The 22649-nt window shown below is 36.5% G+C and overlaps 1 protein-coding gene across 2 annotated transcripts in view; it reads right to left on the bottom strand.

The window, feature by feature from the left end:
• Window positions 1–22649, bottom strand: part of enox2 (ecto-NOX disulfide-thiol exchanger 2) — a 209837-nt gene that overhangs the window by 166843 nt on the left and 20345 nt on the right. The gene's annotated exons all lie outside the window — the stretch shown is intronic.

The raw sequence follows: 22649 nt of genomic DNA, 5'->3' as shown, positions 1-22649 counted from the left end.
GTCATTTCCTCATGCACTGTGACCAAACTGCGTAAGAGCATCAAATTGTACCTGTGTTACAACAGGTAACAACCTGTGTTAGGTACATGAAAGGACCAGTTCATAGTTCATTTATTAGCAGTTTAACTTAAGGCAGAAAACCAGCTGACTTAAGGAAGATGTAACAACGCAAGAAGTTCAGATAGGAGGGGTCTTCATAGAAAACTTTTGTGTATATGCGATTCCGATTAAGATGGTTTTTATTCAAGAAAAACTTTGATAAAAATGAGACAAACATCTTGTAAATTATTATAAAATACAAAAGAAGCGTAACTTCTAATCAAAATTCAAAAATCCTTTGAAAATCTTTATTAGTATTACAGCAATCAAACCCCACTGATAATTAAAGACCAGTTTGCTTATTCCTTCAGGTGTTTTGACAATTTATTATTGTTCATGAGCTCCAACTATTTGATGCTGGATGGCCTCTTTGCCATCTCCATAATCTTTAGCTCCTCCCACAGACTCTTGGATTCAAGTTTCGATTCTTGTTGATAAATTAAAATATTATTTTAAATCTAAATATGCCAAGCATATGAATAATTTTGGCTTAACTGTATATCAAATCCAGGATTCCACACAAAGAATTTGAGTCCTGCAGCAACAACTTTGTTTCTCGCACAAGAAGCAGGAATGTAATTCTCATCTGCCAATTCAATCCACCTAACTGGCTCTGGAACTATTTTTGTAGAGAGCGACTGGACTTTTTCACACTCTGATGAAGTCTTTAGTTAGAGGCAAGAAGTAAGAGAGGGCTTACCTATTGCGCTCTTGTCTCATTAAAAAGAAGATGGAGGTTTCCCAGGTGGACGCCCTATGGTAAGGGATAGGACTCTGGATGAAAGTGTGTGAGCTAGAGATTCAAATTAAGCAGCCCTCTATGAGGATGAGGGTGGATTGTTTGCACTCAAATTTTCAAATGAAGGATTTTAACCATGAAGGCAATAACAGTGTTAAAATATGAAATATCCTGCTCATTTTGACCAAGAATGGTGTTAGGAACTGGCATTTTGCCATCCATGTGTCCATCCATCGTCTGCATAATCCTTGTATTTGCGTACAAGGTTGCTATGTCCAGTAAATCAATGAGTGGGTCAACTGTCCAACCTGTCAGAAACAATGCTTACTTTTTCAACCAGAAAAGATTCACATCTTTCAATCAAAAAAAGGTTAATTTTTGAGCCAAAACTACTACTACTACTTCTTGGTATTAAATTAATAATTGTTGCTACGACCTGGCTCGTTGAGCTGTAACAAAAACCAGGGAGACACGGACTCCAACAATAAATATGCTCTTCATTGAGCATCAAATTTAAAATAAAACAAGAAAACAGCAGCAAATAAGCAGGTGGCCCCTGTGGCCGATTGCATTGCCAAAAGCTGGTGGTGTAAGCAGGGGAGTCCTGCAAAAGAAAAGAAAAGCCAAGCAAAGCAAAGCAAAACACAACAAAGTCGGGGAAGAGCCAGTCTGAAGAGCGGAGCTGGCCGGAGAAGACAGCTCAGCTCCAAGCCAGCTTCAACTCCGCTCACCCAGTCCCCTCTCTTTTCTCTCCCCTTTTGACACACTGGAGCAGGCTGCTTATATAGCCAAGAGGCGCTGGGCCCTAGCGGATCCTGGGTGCTGCCCCTTCCGGTGCGCCTCGGGACAAAAAGTAATTAGTAAAATGACGGATCCCTCCACGTAAAGTGGAGGGGGACGTCACATTATCATTAGGCATGGAGTCAAGGCCAGTTCTTCAGGGGCCAAGACTGGGCCCGGAAAGGTCAAGACCAAGTCCAAGACTAGGAAAAAAACAGCACAAGACTAGTTTCAAGCCCCCCATCCACAGTCTTTAATGGATATTTTCTGCTTTCGGATATGCATTTCTAATTGAACATAAAGGCAGACATATGAGTCGTGAGGTGTTTTTATTATAATATATTAATATAGACAGTAAAACACACTATCAGTTGTATAACTCACAGTCAACATGCATTCAAGAAAGTAGCCTTTACACCAATGTTAATCCTACTGATACGTCCGCTTAAATGATGAAACAATAGAGCCTAGTGAGGTTTTCCAGTCTCAAGAGTTATGACCAAGGCCTTTTTCTGCTCAGTATCAGGGTCGCTGATTAAAGGCAGAACTTCAATCTTTTCCTACTGGCTGCCATACTGCTTTAATATGAACAAAGGTTTTATGCATAGATAGTTTTAATATCTGCAATACAAGCTATTTGTAAAGCGTTTTTGACAGAGCTTCATCTTAGACTGCAAATTTAAATATGCCTCTGCAGTTCAAGCACTTGGCTAGAGTTGAAAAACATCTGAAAATAAAATTATTTTTCTGGATGAACAAAAAATTGCAAGTGTTATAAAACCCATTTTAATCAAAAGTACAAAAAAACATTCAAGACGAATATTCTACCTTCATAGAGTAAAATTGCCTATAACCTGTGAGCCGTTTCATATGATAGTACAGTTGACTTCACTTAGAGTTGTGATGTTTGGTTGTTTGGTAAGTCGGGCTCGTTTCCGGTGAGAGTTGGACTCCGCCAAGGCTGCCCTTTGTCACTGATTCTGTTCATTGCTTTTATGGACAGAATTTCTAGGCGCAGTTGAGGGGATCCGTTTTGGTGGCCTTAGGATCGCATCTTTGCTTTTTGCTGATGATGTGGTCCTGTTAGCTTCATCAGATCGCGATCTGCAGCTCTCACTGGAGCGGTTCGCAGCCGAGTGTGAAGCGGCCGCGATGAGGCTCAGTGCCTCCAAATCCGAGGCCATGGTCTTGAGCCAGAAAAGGGTAGAGTGCCTTCTCCGGGTCAGGGGGGTCGTCCTGCCTCAAGTGGAGGAGTTAAGTATCTGGGGATCTTGTTCACGAATGAGGGAAGAAGGGAGCAGGAGATCAACAGGCGGATTGGGGCAGCGTCTGCCGTGAAGCGGGCGTTGTACCGGTCCGTCATGGTGAAAAGGGAGCTGAGCCAAAAAGCGAAGCTCTCGATTTACCGGTCGATCTACGTTCCCACCCTCATCTATGGCCATGAGCTTTGGGTCATGACCGAAAGAACGAGATCACGGGTACAAGCGGCTGAAATGGGTTTCCTCCGCAGGGTGGCTGGGCTCTCCCTTAGAGATAGGGTGAGAAGCTCGGTCATCTGGGAGGGACTCAAAGTAGAGCCGCTGCTCCTCCACATCGAGAGGAGCCAGTTGAGGTGGCTCAGGCATCTGGTCAGGATGCCTCCTGGACGCCTCCCTGGTGAGGTGTTTCGGGCATGTCCCACTGGGAGGAGGCCCGACCCCGGATAAGCGGAAGAAAATGGATGGATGGATGGATGGATGTTTGGTTGATATCATTGATTAGCCACACTGCATACTGAGTTTAGTGCTTTTTGAAGAGGATCAGTAGATTTAACACATCAAAGCACATCAGTCAGATTTTAATGTATAGGAAACCGACAAGAGATAGCCCACGTAAATCTGAGTGATAATGCAAAGAATATGAAGGGAAAGTGAAGGACACGGGGTTCTGAGCAGACCGTTTTGCACAACTGAGAAGGATGTGGACCGAAAGAGTTTTTTATAGCAACACCATCAGGGTAAGTACAAATATTCAAGGCAACAAAAACAAGCTGATTTTATTCACATTAATATACTTCTAAGTATCAGATTACGACTTAGTAAGGAAAAAAAATATCAACCTGTACTTGGATAGGAGGGGGAAAAAATCTTGATTTAGACATTTGTGCAGTTAAAACTCATTAATTGGTTATGAAGTCCTGCAGGCTATACAGTTAGGTTGAGGTAAAACCTTTGCACGTTTTACTGCACAGAAACAACATTACATGTCTGTATCTGGGATATTCTATTTAACTTATTGCAACACCAGCGAGCTAAATCAGCCTATTTAAATCATTTACTGATTAAAACCATACAGTATCCTTAGAAAAAGGCAGGCAAATATGCTCCCACGCCACTACAAACACATTATCACGTGGCACAATATGTTCGTTAATGAGCCTCTGCTGACATGTTGGAGAAATGACAATCTGTCAAACCTTCCTACACACAGGGAAACAACATACTGAAGAGAGGGCGGCACCACTGTGCATCAATATGTGAGGATATTATGTGGAAGTAATTAAACCCATTTTTAAAAAAAATCATTGCACAGAAACACATTACTTGTTTTCGGTCATTAAGCATTCATCTGTGGCCGCTGGTTGCACTTCCTCAAGGTCCTGTTAGTGCTCTCTTTGTCATAAATGTTCAAATTATTAAATGTCAACTAGAGCCTGATGATGTTCTCTCCATTCAACTTTGGCCGACTAAAACGACAACAAAAAAAGTGTCAATGAATTATTTGTGTACCATTTCAAGCTTCAGACTGGCCACTTGTACAATTGTGTTAACATTATACACTCTATTGCAGAGCTAATTTCACAACTGACAATGTTAGAAATAAGGAGTTAGAAAACTTGAGCGATACAAAAACAGCCAGAGGGCAAAGACAGGGCAACAAGAGGGCAGAAAGAGCGAAGAAGACAGTTTTCTGGCAAATAATGATCAAAGAGAAATAGCTGGTTACAAGTGGGATTCATCCCTCCCATCACTTAGACATGTCTCACACTGAAAACCCTGATGCTGTGCAAGAAAACAATTTTCCACAATGTTAACAGACATAGCCAGAGGAGCAACACAGTCCCAATTTTTATCATCCAGAGACAAGAAAAAAGAAAAATTTATGTGCAGAACAACCAGAATGTGAGTGCCTGAAATGAAACAATCGTTCTACGGTACCATGGCTTCATAAATAAAACCATTAACAATTTTAAGGGACTGTTTTTAATTGGCAAATATAAGCTTGTGAGTGTGAGAATATTAGTTAACCTTTATCTTTTATATTTCATTAGCCTATGCTTATTAAAAACTTTAATCTGAACCAGTTAATGGAAATACAGTATTGAGTAATTTGAGTCTTTAGAAATCACTGTTATAATGAAATTTATGAGATTTTGCATTTTTTATTACTCAACTCTGCAGTACATCAGAAAGTCTAAACAAGCAAGAGAAATGAACTGATGCCCAATACTTAAACATAGATATGAATAGGCCTGTCCCAATAATGATACATTAAAACAAAGTCAATAATTTGAATTGGCATGATTTATAGTTTATCTCTTTTTTTCTTTCTACCAAAAGCTGGATGATTTGGTGCTTTGGTTTCAACTATCCCTTTTTTGAAGGACAATGTTGTTTACAAAGACTTCAAAATTAATTGTGTTATGTTGTTTATATATTTTGGATATTTAAAAAGTCCAGTGTTAAATGTTCATTAAAATTTAAAGTTTACTGATCTTTTAGAATGTGTTCTTGCTTTATTATTTTGCCATTGCCGTTATATTACCATGTTATATTACATGGATGAACTGAGCTGAATCCAGCTCAGTTCATCCATGCACTGTGACTTGCATGCAAGGTGCAGTGCATAGTTTGATTTCTTTTACAAAACAGTTCTTATGGTTGAATTAGGGATAGATAATGATATTTCAACAAATGTCTAACAGTGTGTGCAAATTGTAAAATAAATTGCATTTTACACTTGAAAAACACAATTATAAAATAAAATTGTAAAATGTGAGATTTCTAAATTTGAGATTGGCTTGAAGAAATGTCCAAATTAAAAAATTCCAAGCCCACAGAGTGAGTAAGACAAGTACAGACACAATTGGTAAGTCTGAAAAGGATGCTACCATTTCATCAACTGACTGGACTCACTATACTGATGTGCTTTCCAGGAAGGGTCAGTACACGCTTTCTGCAAAATGGAGCGCTCCTTCAGTGATAGAATATGGCATCCAAGGTGGCCAAAAGAGTGCTGAAGTAGGTCCTTCCTCCTAGTAGACGTTAGACTTCATAACCATCAGTGCTTTCAACAAACTCTGCGTTTACTTTCTTACTGTGATTTACAACGTTTTTAAATTTCTTCTAAATGGGCTTCTGTTTTATATGTACAAAATATACATGTACATTAAATTAAATTATCCTACTCAGTGGTGCTCTTCTTTAAATCAGTGTCATTTTTAGCAAAGTATTTTTATTGTGCTGTAAATTTGTAACTTTAGCATGAATATGCATTATCCTGTTTACCTTTCACTTTGCTGCAGGCACACCTAAAATCCCACACAAAGACATATTTCTATTTTCTTTTATTCTATTCAAATGTCCTGAAAAGTGAATTTTATATAACATAAAACAGGCCAGTGCTGCAAGTTACTGATTCAATAATGAAAACTTTTTCTGGCTGGTAGCAAACAAAACATTGATGCAATGCCGCATTCTAGTGGAAAGGCCACAAGGGAAGTAATTCAGGTCCTAACAGCTTTCCCACTGATAGGAAAAGGAATAAAGACCCACTGCTGTGTTATTGCCACTTTTTCCTAATATATCGGATATGTCTTGTCACCTATTATAGTTTGTAAGTGTAAGAAATTGTTGAAATGGATTACAGCCTGACCGTGTCTCTATTATTTTTTTCAATATGATTTTTCCTCTCTTTCAAATCGAGTGAAGTCTGCATTTCCTACAACAAGCAGTAAATGACTTGCAAGGATGGCAATAGCAGCTTTTCCAGTGATTTGGGTATGCTTACTTACTTCTGAGTTAATGGCTCATTTACCTTCAGCAGCTACAATAAGAACCAGGCAAACACGTTAGGTAGAGCACAAACTGAATCTCAGTGAAATCCCAGTACACTCCACTCTAAGGGTGGCTCAATTCTGGTTCAACTAAAAAGCATACTTAGTATCCTAAACTTGCAAAAATTACAATGCTAAAAAATAAATAAAAATGAGTTTAGAATTATTGAATGTTCCTCATCAAACTGTCTTCTTTCTCATTTTGATATATATATATATATATATATATATATATATATATATATATATATATATATATATATATATATATATTTATTTATTTATTTTTTATTTTATTTATTCTTTTGAATGACGGATGACAGACATCTAAACATCTAAGCTCTCTAAAACGGTTCCTTTCTACCCAGCTACTGGTTGGCACCCGCTACAAAGACACCATCGATTTGGTCTAACTGTGACCTTCTCACCACACCGATCTTGTTTGCTTCATGTAAACGTTGCAAGAAAGGCTTTTATCTTTGTCTTCAAAAATCCAAGGTTATATTACAGGCTAAACTTTTCGTAAAAGACATAAAACACCTCCAGATATTAAAAAAATGCAGTTTTTCTATTTGATTTGATGTTGCTTTATAAACATGCTGCATGCATTCTATGCATGTCACTCCCAGATATCTTAGATATCACTAAAGGTGTTTGAAAAGGAAGGTAGTCATGCATTAATGCTTACTTACTTTACCTTGAAAGGAAAGTATAAATAATTCATATTGACCCCCAGTGACTTTAGTTTAAAGATCAAAGCATTGCAAAGTCTGGTTATCAGTGCTTTTCAGTGCTCTGGACCAACTTTGTGAACTGGTTGCACTGGGGCAACTAACTTTTTCTTTCTTAGGTAAAACAAGAACCAAAGTTAGGTAAACCCTGGTATTTGATGGCATCACTTTAAACTTTGCAGCTTATTAATAATCTAGTAAACATAAAGTTCTTTAATTGAGAGAAGATTTGAGGAATTGTAAAGGCAAGTAACTTACTGAAAAAGTGCTTACCTAGCTTCAAAGAATTGTAGTTTAAAAGTAAAACTCCTTGAAATAAAATAAACAAACGGAATGATGAGATAAAAGAAAACCAAATTATCAGAGTAAATGTTTTAAGGGCTTTTCATCTCATGAAAATACGTAGAGAAAATTTCACTAAGTCCAAGCTATTTTTTTAAGAATTATTTCAGATTTGAACTTAATGAAGGGAAGTTCTTCTTTTGCAACACTGTAAGCATCGTTAAACTTGATCCCCATCTCTGATGATCTGTTTGTTGGTGCCTGCAGCGAAAGGCAGGGGAGAGTTTGGCCACCTGGGTAGAGCATTTATTGCAGCATGCAATGTGTTTTACAGATGCATTGCATCACAAACACTGGGACAATCCCACACACAAAGAGTCAGACATGAGCACATTTTGACCGAGCATGTGTGAATTTTAGAACCCATGCTTCACAAATTATTGTTTTACATAGGTATATACGCTCACATCAGTCTAACTGTATGTTCAAATTGGTAGCACAAGTATATATCATAATTATCTGCAGAGCAATATGGAGGAACTAGACTGAAAGGGGAACTTTAGAACAAAACTCACCCTCAGAAAAGAGAGAGCACATCCCATGCGAGTGCGATGCACATAACCTGAGAGGTTGACTGCTCCGTGTCAGAGAACTGGTAATGATCGAGTTGAGACCTTTGCTTTTTCATATTTTCTCTTCATCCGTTTTACATCTACTCTGTCCATCCAAGAAGTCTCATTTTAAAATCTTACTTTTAAAACAAAGTCTTGATCAAAAAACTCTATTAACTGACAGCTGGTGTGCTCAAAAGAACCGGCCTTACTCAATGAACCGTTTCACTGAAGGCGGTCTTGGAAGAGACTTTGCTTTGTAATTTATGAGTGGGCTGGAAGCCAGTGAGTGCTGTTCAGCAGCAGTAGACACGTGCCGTCTTTGCATTCATGGCCAACCGAGGAAGTTGGGGACTTTATTTTTCCCACTTGTTCACAGTCCTTGTAAGCTTTGGTCTGTGATATCACTTGTTAATGCCAAAGAAGACTGAATAGTGTTGAAACAAAGGAAACTACTCAAGATGTATTAAGGACAAGAGACAGAGAAAAATGTTTAACTAGCTAAATCCTGACAACTTTATTTCACATGACTCAGTTTCCTTTCAGAAGAAAGTTTAAAGGCAATCTGAAGCAGATAATATAAAGGTATCATGTTAATTGTGTTTGGCAAACTAGGATATTGATGATAATAAGAGTAAACGACTGAACACTAGATCTGGCATATATGAGGAGGAGCATAATTGTGTGGTTTTTAAGGTCTTCCTAATTATCTCGAATTTACATCCTGTGAAATCTTTGGTGGTTTCAGAAATTACCCATAAGTCTGGCCTTTAATAAATATTACATAAACTTTTTTTTTAAATCACAAGCACATACAAATTTCTCAGTTTAAATATAAGCAACTTAGGTCACTGGCAACAAAAAACAAAAAACAAAATAGGAAAAAAACAGTGCTGAGTAACAAGAACAATAGCGAATACGGGTTTAAAAAGGCAGAGTTGGATGTTGTGAAAGGAAGATGGGACTCAGCCCTCGTTGTCACAAAGTGTTAAGTCAGGGCCGAAATGTGGGAGGCAGGCTAAGGCACATCTACAGCGTGCACTGCGAGGCTACAGCACTGATATATTCCTGTCTGAACTGGAAGTGTTGGTTAGCTTCATGATAATAAAGCAATGAGAGCTTTTCTTTTATAAAGTAATTTGGTTATTGTGGACTTATAAAAAAAACAAAAAACTAAGAGTGTAAGCAGAATACGGTCAGATGTGAAGTTAAAAAGAGGAAAAGCCAAGTGCGTTTGGAAAATATAGAACTGTCTCTTATAATTACATGTGAACATGTTATTGTAATATCCACAAATTTTTTAATACCAAGAAGAGAATAAAAACACAGAGCTTTATAGTTTATGATTTTCTTTTTTGTTTACTAAACTGATATTCTGCCATAAAGGCTAAACCAGATCTCTCTCACTCAGTAGGCGTTAAATACATCAACATTACCAGTTTTTACTCATCAATATTCTGAAGGTGTTTGAAAAGGAAGGTAGTCATGCATTAATGCTTACTTACTTTACCTTGAAAGGAAAGTATAAATAATTCATATTGACACGCAGTGAATACTAATTCCCACATATTCCACTTTGCATCATCATGGTTGATTAAGTTACATAAGGTTATGCACTTCATTATAAGCAATGTGTCTGCAATCCTGACCAGTCAGGTAATTGTGTTGAAAATGAGGCTACGTTCAAAAGCTTATCCACTGATCTTAAACCTTTAAAGACAGTAATAACGCATCGCCTTGTTAGTTAGACTGCTGTAATTATAAAAATAGTAAACGCATATGCATAAGGTTGACTTATGCAGATTTGGTAAAAACCAGTGCAGCGAAGACATTGTCTTTCAGGTATTCATAGATCCACAGAAACCTGAGTTGCATAATGGAGTTTCACATTTGCCCACAGCAAAGATTTATTAATAAACCCATCGTTGCTGGAAAATTTGAAGGTGGTTTGTTGTAGCTGCCAGTTGTAAATCCCTTTCGAATGAGATCACCTCATGATTTGTAATCTCTGGGTAAGTCTGCATGTATTTTTGCCAGCAGAGAGACTAAACAACTAAATATGTTTTTACTGCACCTTCTTAATTATACGGTGAGACTTCTACTTTTAACAGGTCTCTGAATGTTGCTAAGAACCCAAACATTTCAGTAAGTTGATTTTCAAAATCACTCAGGTGTTTATCTAGACTCTTCTAGTAAAAATGTACAATAAATTGACCAGGTCTGTGAGATTTTTCTTTAAAATGTATTTTATGATGGAAGGCTTTGGATTACAGTGGACTCTATTTACAGTTCAGTATTTGCGGAGTCACTTGTATGCTGATTATTTTTTGCGGAAACCCGCCGATTCACTGATTTGTTTTTTAAAGAGTATATCAGACATATTTGATTTCCCACAGGATATACTATGTTCTTGGGGGGCGAGGATTGATTGGTCAGTGAATGTTGAATTATTTCACTGTATTTTTTTTTTTGCCTCACTTTTACACTGCACTTTCAAAATCAAACTAAACTGGCTGGAAAATAATTGTGCAATTACAAGAGCAGCTCATTTGGAGCGCTATCAAATCAAGCTGCCCAAAATGAGCAGCAAGTGAGTATGGCAAACCATGTTAATATTTAATCAAAGAACTCCTGGTTCTCTAGATACTCTAGGTAAAAAAAAAAAATTCTGGATCGGTGCAATAGCTCCAAAACTAATACACGTCAATGAATGAAACGCGACATTACTCTAGGAAAAATGCTTGAATTAGTTGAGTTTTTTTTTTTTTTACAAAAAAATTGATTATGGTTTAAATATCCTCTTTGTACTTTATATATACATATGCAGTGAGCCATCAGTGCATTGCTCATTAAATATGAGCCAAATGCAGAATAACAGAAAAAAGAAATAGAGGGAGAGAGACCAACATACTGCTGAAGGTTACATAGAGACTGAGAAAAAAATCAAATGTACTCTATGTCCATAAATCATACATACAGGAGACATCAGTTCCTCTCTGTGCATTGCTAGAAAACCTGTTTGCTTTCAGAACAGAACACGGTTAGCGCCCAAGAGAAAAGACACCCAGCTGCTTTGCTGAACCAGAGTTTGGTTGTTGTGATCACAGCAGTGTAGATGAGCTTTCACACCTGTCCAAAGGAACTGGATTATTTGAGGAAACTAACTCAGATTAATTGGCTCAAGCGTGATACTTGAGTACTTCAACAAGGTTCACAAGGCCTTGAGAAGAGAAACACACCAACACCATCACAGATCCCCCATTTATGCCCAATAAATTAGCAGCAGGAGTGAGATGCTTTTGCGCCTCATCCAGTCTTTGTTTCTCCTAACTGGTGTGTGTGTGTGTGTGTTGGCTGAAAAGCTCAGATACAGCCATTAAAGCAATTAGTAAACTTGACATAATTACAGAAAAGGCTTTTTCTCTGGCATCACTTCCAAGCAGCCAGTTGGCATGCAGAGATCATCGAATGGTTCTAACTTCTTGACTCCAAGATGGCTCCCTTTCTGCAGTCCTGCACTAGGAATGGCCATTTTCCATTAGTGCCAACTCAGCACGACTTGACTCAGCACTGCCATGTTATAAAGTTTGTTTTAATTTGAAAGTTTTAAATTTTCCATTAGATATTTTCAAAAATCAGATCGAAGAAGTTGGCTAACTAACTTTGCAGACAAGTTGAGTGATGTACCTTTCCAGAGGAAAGGTACATCTGGCTCTGTGTAAAACTGTGTGTGGTATCAACATGCAAATTGATGCATCAATTGGACACCCGCTGTCATGTACATCTATGTAAAACTACTGAAATAGCAAAAATCAGTATACTAACGTTATCTATTTATTGTTCTTTAAATGAAGAAGCACAATTAGTCTTTTGCTGCTAGGAACTGTAACTTATGATTGTTTCAACTTGACAACCTTGACATGATTTATGTCCGGTAATAAAAAAACAGATTATGTTTAAAAGAAGCTTTTTATAGCTTTGGCAGCAACATTTTAGAATGACCGCATTTGCACTTAATGTTTGAGATCAGCATCTTGCCTATGCCTACTTTAGAGAGTCTTTATCTCCGTTTGGCCCCATTGACTGATAGGTTTCTGAACTCTGCATCAGCCAAAGCTGCCAAGTGTTCAAACGAAGCAAAATAACTTCACTGTCCCTACAGCGTAACATTAGGCTCAGCAGTTCCTGCGTGTCTTTTGTGTGTGGGGCCACTGTGACGAAGTTAATTTCTTGCCAAACAAGCAGAAACGTTTATGCCAACACACACACAATAAATAACAACAAATAAAAAAACTGAATCATCTGAATGCTTTTATTCTCTCCACTGCTCTAGGCAAATACTTTAGTCGCATTAGATGATGCGTGCCAAATGAGTTTCCTTTAAGGTATCTGAGTAAATTGCTTGCTCTTTGTGTGCTTAAGCATTAAAAAAAACCACAGTCTATTAAAGCCGAAGCTCCCGTGTTACTATGTACAGTAGCTAATTAACACCGTCTCTATCCATTAAAGTTAAAGATAATCCAGAAGGTGTTTGCTTAGATAAACATCGTGCTCAGAGGTAAAAACACTCATTTATAATCATTACATAAATTCATTAAACATGAAAAATAGAACACAATCTACAAAGAAAAGCAGCAGATCAAAACATGCAAACATAAGAAACTTAGACAAACAGGATGGGCCTCTTCTATCTCAGGTTATTCTCATTATTCTCATATATGAGTGTTAGTGTATCCATCCACTTTTATTATTAATGGTGACAGACTGTGTGGCCCAGGCATGTTATGGCAGAGTGTGATTCAATACGGGTAATGAAACATTGCTGGCTTCATAAAGTCATAATGCCAAAGACACAAAGCAAAACCTAACAAACTCCAAAAAAGCAATCAAAGAAAGTGTCAGAGTCCATGCAGAGCAAAGATGCTAAAAATCTATTGGCAATTACAGGAACTGAAAGTCTGCCTTCTAACTTTTTAGTTCCCACTGTTGTCATAATCCTACCATTTTATATTGATACTTGTACCAGAACCAATATAGATAGAATAGATAGTTAGAACCAATAGAAGGCAAAAGTCAACATCTCTGCGTAAATACTGGCAATCGATCAAACGGTTTTGGCCAAGTTGCCCTTGGGGTACAGATGTGTGGTCAACAAGAAACATCCAGCAAAAGACACCTAAAGGGCAAGAAATAAGCTTAGCAATATGAAAGCAACTCAGTTCATAAGTTCTGAGACAAATAAGTATGCCGAACACATAAAGACTTTAGTGCTAAATAAATTAAAACGTACTTTTACTTTTCAACCCACATTAAAATGTTGCCAAGAATTAATTTAATCATATAAAGAACATTGTCAGAGATTGACTGTGATTATCCAAAGCAACAACTTGCTTTTATATTCTGCACCGTAGCAAAAAGTGGCATCATTCAAACCAGCTTCCCTGACTTGCTTTATTCTTGTGTCCTGAATTACTTGCACTTTGACCCTCGTCATTCACACAAGATAAAAGCTCTCAACTTAATGCCAGAAAATAAAACATGTAACTAGAACAAAGTGAAATGAGTTACTAGGTATATATCTAATTTTCTCCCTCAGTCGTATTGAGCACAGCGTAGCAGCAGTGCTTCTTTGTCTGCAGGCCTTATCTGGCTGTGAAGCACCAAGTTATGTGCGGCTGTTTCTATTGGCAAGGCATTGAAGGCGAGGCCTGCCAGCCCAGATAAACCTCCCTCTGTTCTCTCAGCAGACTTGCAGACTTCAGGTCTGCTGCAGGTGTCCCAGAAAATGTTTCCATAGCCATTAGACGTCTGCGCTCCTGGTGACACGTTGGCATCTCTGATAGGAAATAGCTGAAGACGGGGGAGAAAAGCGATGATGGGAGTAGCTGCGAGGTAGACAGACCCCACACACAACTCGACAGAATGAGTGGGGTGATTTAGACTGAGATGGCAAACTAGCAAAAACACTATTTATATACAAAAAGTAACTGCTTGTAAGTTTGTTTTTTTAGGATAATAGATATAGTTGAAACCTCCTCTAAATTAAAGTTTCAATTCTCCTAACCCAATAATGAAACTGCAAGGTTTAAATATACGGGGAACATTAAACTATTTTGTTAAATTATTTTTAAAAATCATAGAAAAAAACTAAAGAGATACAACAATGATGTTTCTGAAGCTTTTGTTTCAGTGTTATAAGTAGAACACAATGCCTGAAATCTTATATTTACCACCAATGACAAAAAAAAAAACATTTTCACCTTTCTGCCAAATTCATCAACTGCATAATTCTTCTTGAGTAGTAAGTCCTGTAAGATATCGTATTTTCCGCACTATAAGGCGCACCTAAAAACCTTCAATTTCCTCAAAAGCCGACAGTGCGCCTTATAACCCGGTGCGCCTTATTTATGGACCAAAATTGAGCCACAACGGGTCTAACAACTACAGTAAGCAGCTGCCGACTTCATTTTCACCCCTAGAAGAAGAAGTGCGCGGTGCATGCTGGAATAGTTGTCAGAACGCTGGTTTGTTAATAAAGTTTGATAATACATTTAAAGCCAGGGGGGCGGAGGGGCGGGGGAAGAGAGACAGAGACTGCGGCGGCAGCATGGCGGTTGGTCGGTGTTACCCAGAAAGCAGTTGGACACAATCTCGCAACACCAACACCATGAGTGAAACAACGACAGGGGCAGCCTAGTATATAAAGTACTCGGGAACCACTTCTTTACAAATGTGGATGTGTAATAATAGAGTACGAAACAAATCGGCAACCCAAACTGAGGCGTCTATTCTATGCGCCTTATAATGCGAAAGAAGCGCCTTATATATGAAAGAAGTTTTAAAATGGGCCATTCATTGAAGGTGCGCCTTATAGTGTGGAAAATACGGTAAGTAGTATTTCACAAAAGCAGAAGAAATCTTATGTTTTTTGAACAAGAAAAATATTTGTTAATCTGTTGCTAAAAGATTAGCACGTTTTCTGGTAACCGAGAGCCACGAAATAAACATTTGATTTTTACTTTTACAAAATTTGCTAACTGTAAATTTACTGTGTCTAAGCAGATAAACAGTATTTCAAAAGAGCCAATGTTATATAAGCATAAATCTGATTTATACTTTTGTGTTGAATGTCTGTTCTGTTATATATAATACCATCGATGACAAAAAAAAAAAAAAATTTCTCTTGTCTGCCAAATTCATTAGCTGCACAATTCTTGTTAAGTAGTGTAAGATAAGTAGCATTTCAAAAGAGCAGAGGAAATCTTATGTTTTTTGAACAATAACTATTATTTGTTGTTAATCTGTTGCTAAGAGATGAGCACGTTTTCTGGTAACCAAGTGCGACGAAGTAAACATCTGACTAAAATTACTTTTGTAAAATTTACCAACTGTAAATTTCCTGTCTAAGTAGATAAACAGTATTTCAAAAGAGCTTGTTTCATGAACAATAATGAATTTGGTGCTAAGACGTTAACGTTTTTTTCCGGTAACAAACTGCCACGAAGCATAAATCAGATTTTTACTTTTGTGTTGAATGTCTGTTTTGTTATATATAATACCATCAATGGCAAAAAAAAAACAAAAACATTTTCTCTCGTTTGCCAAATTCATTAGCTGCACAATTCTTGATAAGTAATATTTCAAAAGAGCAGAGGAAATCTTATGTTTTTTGAACAATAACTATTATTTGTTGTTAATCTGTTGCTAAGAGATGGGCACGTTTTCTGGTAACCAAGTGCCACGAAGTAAACGTCTGACTAAAATTACTTTTGCAAAATTTACCAACTGTAAATATCCTGTCTAAGTAGATAAACAGTATTTCAAAAGAGCTTATGTTTTATAAACAATAATTAATTTGTTGCTCAGAGATGAAAGTTTTTTTCTGGTAACGAACTGCCACGAAGCATAAATCAGATTTTTACTTTTGTGTTGAATGTTTGTTTTGTTATATATAATACCATCGATGACAAAAAAAAAAAAACATTTCCTCTTGTCTGCCAAATTCATTAGCTGCACAATTCTTGATAAGTAGTGTAAGATAAGTAGCATTTCAAAAGAGCAGAGGAAATCTTATGTTTTTTGAACAATAACTATTATTTGTTGTTAATCTGTTGCTAAGAGATGAGCACGTTTTCTGGTAACCAAGTGCGACGAAGTAAACATCTGACTAAAATTACTTTTGCAAAATTTACCAACTGTAAATTTCCTGTCTAAGTAGATAAACAGTATTTCAAAAGAGCTTGTTTCATGAACAATAATGAATTTGGTGCTAAGACGTTAACGTTTTTTTCCGGTAACAAACTGCCACGAAGCATAAATCAGATTTTTACTTTTGTGTTGAATGTCTGTTTTGTTATATATAATACCATCAATGGCAAAAAAAAACAAAAACATTTTCTCTCGTTTGCCAAATTCATTAGCTGCACAATTCTTGATAAGTAATATTTCAAAAGAGCAGAGGAAATCTTATGTTTTTTGAACAATAACTATTATTTGTTGTTAATCTGTTGCTAAGAGATGGGCACGTTTTCTGGTAACCAAGTGCCACGAAGTAAACGTCTGACTAAAATTACTTTTGCAAAATTTACCAACTGTAAATATCCTGTCTAAGTAGATAAACAGTATTTCAAAAGAGCTTATGTTTTATAAACAATAATTAATTTGTTGCTCAGAGATGAAAGTTTTTTTCTGGTAACGAACTGCCACGAAGCATAAATCAGATTTTTACTTTTGTGTTGAATGTTTGTTTTGTTATATATAATACCATCGATGACAAAAAAAAAAAAAACATTTCCTCTTGTCTGCCAAATTCATTAGCTGCACAATTCTTGATAAGTAGTATTTCAAAAGAGCAGAGGAAATCTTATGTTTTTTGAACAATAACTATTTGTTGTTAATCTGTTGCTAAGAGATGAGCAAATGTCAGAAGGCAGTGCATTAACATTTGCACAAACATTAGCACTGCCGACTTTAGCACTAGCTACTGTCCACATTAGCAGTATCGTTTTCCCTAAAATAAGCTTTTTAGCTATTTTTTAAATGTATTATTAATGTTTAGCACACTGAATGGACTAAGTCTATGTAAAACAACATGTTAGCTATACCCCTCATGCCACTGGCAGCATTTAGGCTAACATTAGCATTGTGGATAATTTTAGCATATATAATAATTTTAACACACTAGAGTAAGTCCATGTTGCTCAACATAATTGTGACTCTCCACATGCTATTGAGTACATTGTGGCTTACTTTAGCATTAATGCTAATTTTTAGCATCAGAACGCTGAGTTCCAACAGGCACACTTTAGAAAGCCCTGTTTAAATTTCTTCAGACATTTTCTAGTTCCAGTTTGGTATATAAACTTGCTAAACTATAAAATTGTTGGTGCTTTGCTGGGGATTTGAGACCCAGTTTAAGAATCAGATCAACAATCAGGGTCTAGTTAAATATTTGTAGTTTTCTCAAGACTTAAGTTCTTATTCATTTACCTTTCTTCATGTTTGAGTTAGTGTTCATTCAGGTAGTAAATCAAAAACCAAAATGCTGGAGTGTGAAGAGTTGAAATCAAGGTAAAAATTGGCAAACTGAAGATTAAGACTCTCAGACTTTTACTTCAGGAAAATACAAAATTGTCTTGGCCATATAGCTATCCAGAGCTGGAAAAGTAAAAAAATCTAAATTCTGTAACTTCTTCAACTTTTCAAGAATGAGTAGGAGTCTTGTATGACACCTTTCCTTTTATAGTGGTGTGAAATGTAAAAAATAAACTAGGTTGTCACCTTTGTGAATGTGAAACAACATGCCCATCTGTGGGACTGAAGCCAGTGTTGATGTAGACAAATAATCACTTCACCACCTTCCTGAGCAAGGAGCAAGACGTGGAACTGGCAGATTAGACCACCTGGTGTAATCAGACTGGAAACCTATTTATAGGACAATAATTTACACCCTGTGCCCAGAGGCAGAGAGCTGAGGACCAAAAGGGCCAGTGCAAGGTTTTCTATGAAAAGGGAATTAATGAGTGTTTTCTGTTACAATCCATTTTTCTTGATGTTACACCATGTTTCAATTCTCAAGTATCAACTTTCATAAGATAAACCTAAATTGAAAGATGAAACATATATACATATAGTCAACTCTAATTAGCCATACATAGCATTATGAAGACAGAAAGAGGAAATAGGCAGCTCTGTCTTCCACTAATGTGCTATCCAGGGAACACCTATGTGCTGACGTTCACTTGGATGTCACATTGACACTTAACAGCCCACCTAAACATTTTACGGACCATTTAAACTCCCCATATGGAAACAGCACTGTTTGACTGCCGCTGCCTTCAGCAGCAGTAAAGACACGAAGATTGCTGTGATTGGCAGAGGAAAAGCAAACAAAAAACAAAGATGCTCAATTGGGCTACAGAGTGACTAGATGCCACCATGACAGGATCAGATGGCGTCGGTGTGAAATAAGGTCAATCTACATGCTTCTTGGGTGTACTTCCAATGCTCTAAATGCAACTAACCACAGTTATTCCCAATACCAATTTTGGTAAAAGTACATTTTAAATTTAGTCAAATACAACTTCCTTTCTGAACTCTAAAACTGGTGGCAGATGAACATTTATTTAAGTTTAATTTAAGAGATAGGTAGACAGATAGACAAAATAAAACCCTTCCATATGTTATTTTCTTTTCAATACACACAGTAGCCATGAGCTATTTTGTGTCCTTGTGACTGAAAGCCAACAACTGCCAATTTCTTTGATAAGTAAATGTCAACAGTGAAAAGACACTTGATTTTCTTTCTGAATAGCACACAAACATTGCTGTCAGGCTGTTTTATCTTTTGTAGACCCTGATTTACCTCCGTCTTCATTTTGACAGTCATGTACCCCTGTTAATTTGAGTTGCTTGACTTGGAAGCCTCCAACTACCTGTTAATCTCACCCCTGAGAGTGAATGTGTCCAGCTTGGCATTTTGAATGAAACATGATCAATAATTGCATAAAAATAACAAAAGTATATTGCTAGCTGATGTGGTGCATTATTATAAGTGTTTATATCTGCAAACTTGGTACTTTGAATAGTACATACCACTACGGTTACATGATATTAGGAAAACATGCATATTTGATCATATTCATGAAAGTTGTCATAGCAATATGACTCAACATTCATAGAGCCCAGAAAACGAAGTCTATCCAGCTACAGGAAGAAAAATTTAATGTTTTGTTACAGTTTGTAAAGTTTTTTTATCACAACAAGGACTTTATTTTAAAAAGTAACTTCTTGTCATCTGCTGCTTTGCCTTTGAAGCAACATATTTGTAGTTACCTAGTAACTTGACAACCTTACTATCTCTTTGCCATTTGAAAGCCTTAAAACAATTGTATTTGTAACAATTGTAAAGTATATCACAGCCATACAGAGTTTAAATAAGCCAACACTTCAACCAGGTGGTTCTTCACAATAAGTGTATTGCATAAAGTGATATTGTAATAATGCAAAACGTTTTCACCATCTTTTTGTCCAGGTGGCCTTACTTTAGCCTGACAATTGTTGTTTAATTTTAAAATTTTTCTTTTAAAAAATAGAAAATGTTGTGTTCTCTACAGACTACTCGGTCTATATTGCAATATGAGTTTAGAAGATGTATGCAAATTCAAAGCTTGTATGCAATCAGCAGGGCTTACTTAAGATAATATTTTTTTGGCATTTTATGACAGGCTTTCATTGTAATGTGTCATAATCAGGATCCTACTTGACTGTATTTAACTGTATCTGAATTTGATAACTGTACTGGAATTAATTGGAGTGATTTAAATTGAATTTGGACTAAACTGGATTTATGGTTAAATCTGTTTTTAAAAAATATATATATTTATGTAATATGATGCTATATAAATACGTTTAAAAGAATAAAAACTGCCCTTTTGTGAAAATGCAATACTGCCAAATATTGCCATTTCTATGGATTATTTTCTTTTCCCTAGAAAATAATGACCATGACTTCCCCTTTCATTTCAAATTTAATGAAGAAATGAATGCTGTAGAATTTTATGAAAGATCAAGCTTTCTTATATTTCAGGGGCATACCTGAAGTTTAAAACGTATTTCAAATTAGCAGTAACATACTTTTCTGTTCTCTACCATTAAAGCAGCTCCACAAAACCTCTCCTGATGAGACAAAAGGAGAAAAAGAAATCATGTTCAATAATATGTGTGGGTGTTGGAAAAAAAGTGTTGAAGTATGTGTAGGTGCTTTAAAAGCTGTTCCAGCCTACCAGTAATTCAACCCCCAGACTTCTCTTTAAAAATACAAAAGGCTGGAAGCAGACATGAGTTCAAGATATTATAATTACTAGCAACCATCAACAAACTGCTGCTCTGGAAATGGTTGGGGATAAAAAATGAGTGAGTCTAATGATTTGTTTATTGAACTTAGTAGTAACAATAATACTGCTCAGAATACATAAATTTAGAAAATAAGAAGCAGATGCACGAAGCTGCTTACGCTTGCTAAATGTTTATAAACCCAACTTTGCTTGTGCTTCTGATTCGGAAACTAGGCCCAAAGGCAGGTCTGCTCCCAAACGAGAACTCAAGGAAGCAGTGTTACTCTGTAGTAACACGCTTTACCTTCATGTGAGACGTGTTATGCAAATTATGAAAGAAATTGGGACTGGTATTTAGGCAGGTAAAAAGACAAAATGCTCCAGGTATTATTAGAGAAAATATAGGTCAAGAAGTCAATCTTGTCTGCAAATTATTTTTGCCTGATGTTTTTTACAAATAACTTTTAAATGAAATGAAATTAGAGGAATCTCTGCCACTCTGCACTGTTGTGTTCAGGCAATTTCAAAAGAGCAATATTTATTACACATGGTATGTACTATATTTTATCTTGCTGTTGGGTTTAATTGTCTTTAAACTGTTGTTGAAGTGGCGAATAACAAAGTCACATTTACCGTCATACATAAGCACAAATGTAAAAATTCCTTGCAAATATTTCTATAATAGCGCCACAAAATCAGTGGTTTGATTGCAAAAAAAACCCCCTAAATCACAAAAACAATTGTGCAATCCTGGATGGAATGATTTATGATGTTCCTGAGACTGTCAACACGTTGAGCTATCATACAAGAGAAAAAGAAAGTCCAAGTTTCAGTAATGTAAGATTACATTACTCAGTAGAAAGAAATATTTCTTTCTGCTGAGTGACTGTCATGAAACAGAGAGGATAATACCAAACTTGCATGAAATTGAGCTACCCTAATCTGTAAGCTTTAAATTGGCATGTCTTTAACTGGATTATTACTTAATAACATATTTCTGAGCTTACAAACTATAAATATGAAATATTAACCAGCTGATGGATTACAAAAACTTTCAAAATTGAACATTTCATGAATGAACCCGACTTGAAAATCATGGTAAGCTCAATGCAATATTTATAACACTCTGATAGGGCATGCTGTGGAAAACCTGTAAGGACTTTCTCTTGTCTTTTTTATGTCGTTATTAAAGAACACTTGTTCTTCAAAGTGTTAGAAAGTATCAAAGCAGAAACTAAAGCAAGATAAAATAAAAATCACAACAGAAATAAAGCAAACAGTAAGGAGATCTGTGAGATCAGCAGGCTGCGCAAGCTCCTAGGGTCTTGGAAAGATGAAAAGGAGTTTACCCTTTATGGGTCAACAATAGCATCCAGGGAAGAGAACCAAATACTCAGGAGAAATGCTCACTGTTTTATGTTACAACTGGTTGCACATTCAGGTCACTTCTAATTCAAATTACGTGTGATATATACATTCTTATCCTCATATAAAGAAACAAGTTAACGTTGTTCTTAAGAAGGGCATAGCAGTAATAATCTGTATAACTGGAAGAAATATTACAAATAGAAAAGTAGAGATATGCAATTGTGGTTAGAACCATGAATGACAGGAAATAGGAACAAAGAGTGTTTCTGCATGAGAGTTTGATGAAAGAAAACACAAAATAAAGCACTTATGTTTCACAGATGACACCAGTGGGTATTTTGTAACGCACAATGTCAAAAAACTTCAAATTATCTTTCAGTGACAGAAAGACACTGTGATTAAAAACTCAAATAACAGCATTTAGTGTCTTTTATCCAATTTTTAATCTTGAATATTTTTATCCAGATCTGCGCTGATGGACCTTACTCCTCCATGCCCAGTTAAAAACCCGAGCTCTGACCCATTTGCTTCCACACTGGGTATTAAAGTAGGACGCAATTTTGTCGACTGAGAATCATATGGAAATCTGTTCTGAATAAAATGCAACAT

This window comes from Poecilia reticulata, chromosome 10, assembly GCF_904066995.2.
Source record: "Poecilia reticulata chromosome 10, P_reticulata-male-v2, whole genome shotgun sequence".
NCBI classification, from domain to species: domain Eukaryota; kingdom Metazoa; phylum Chordata; class Actinopteri; order Cyprinodontiformes; family Poeciliidae; genus Poecilia; species Poecilia reticulata.
The sequence above is the reverse complement of the archived record's forward strand: the minus strand, read 5'-3'. Positions and strand labels throughout refer to the sequence as shown.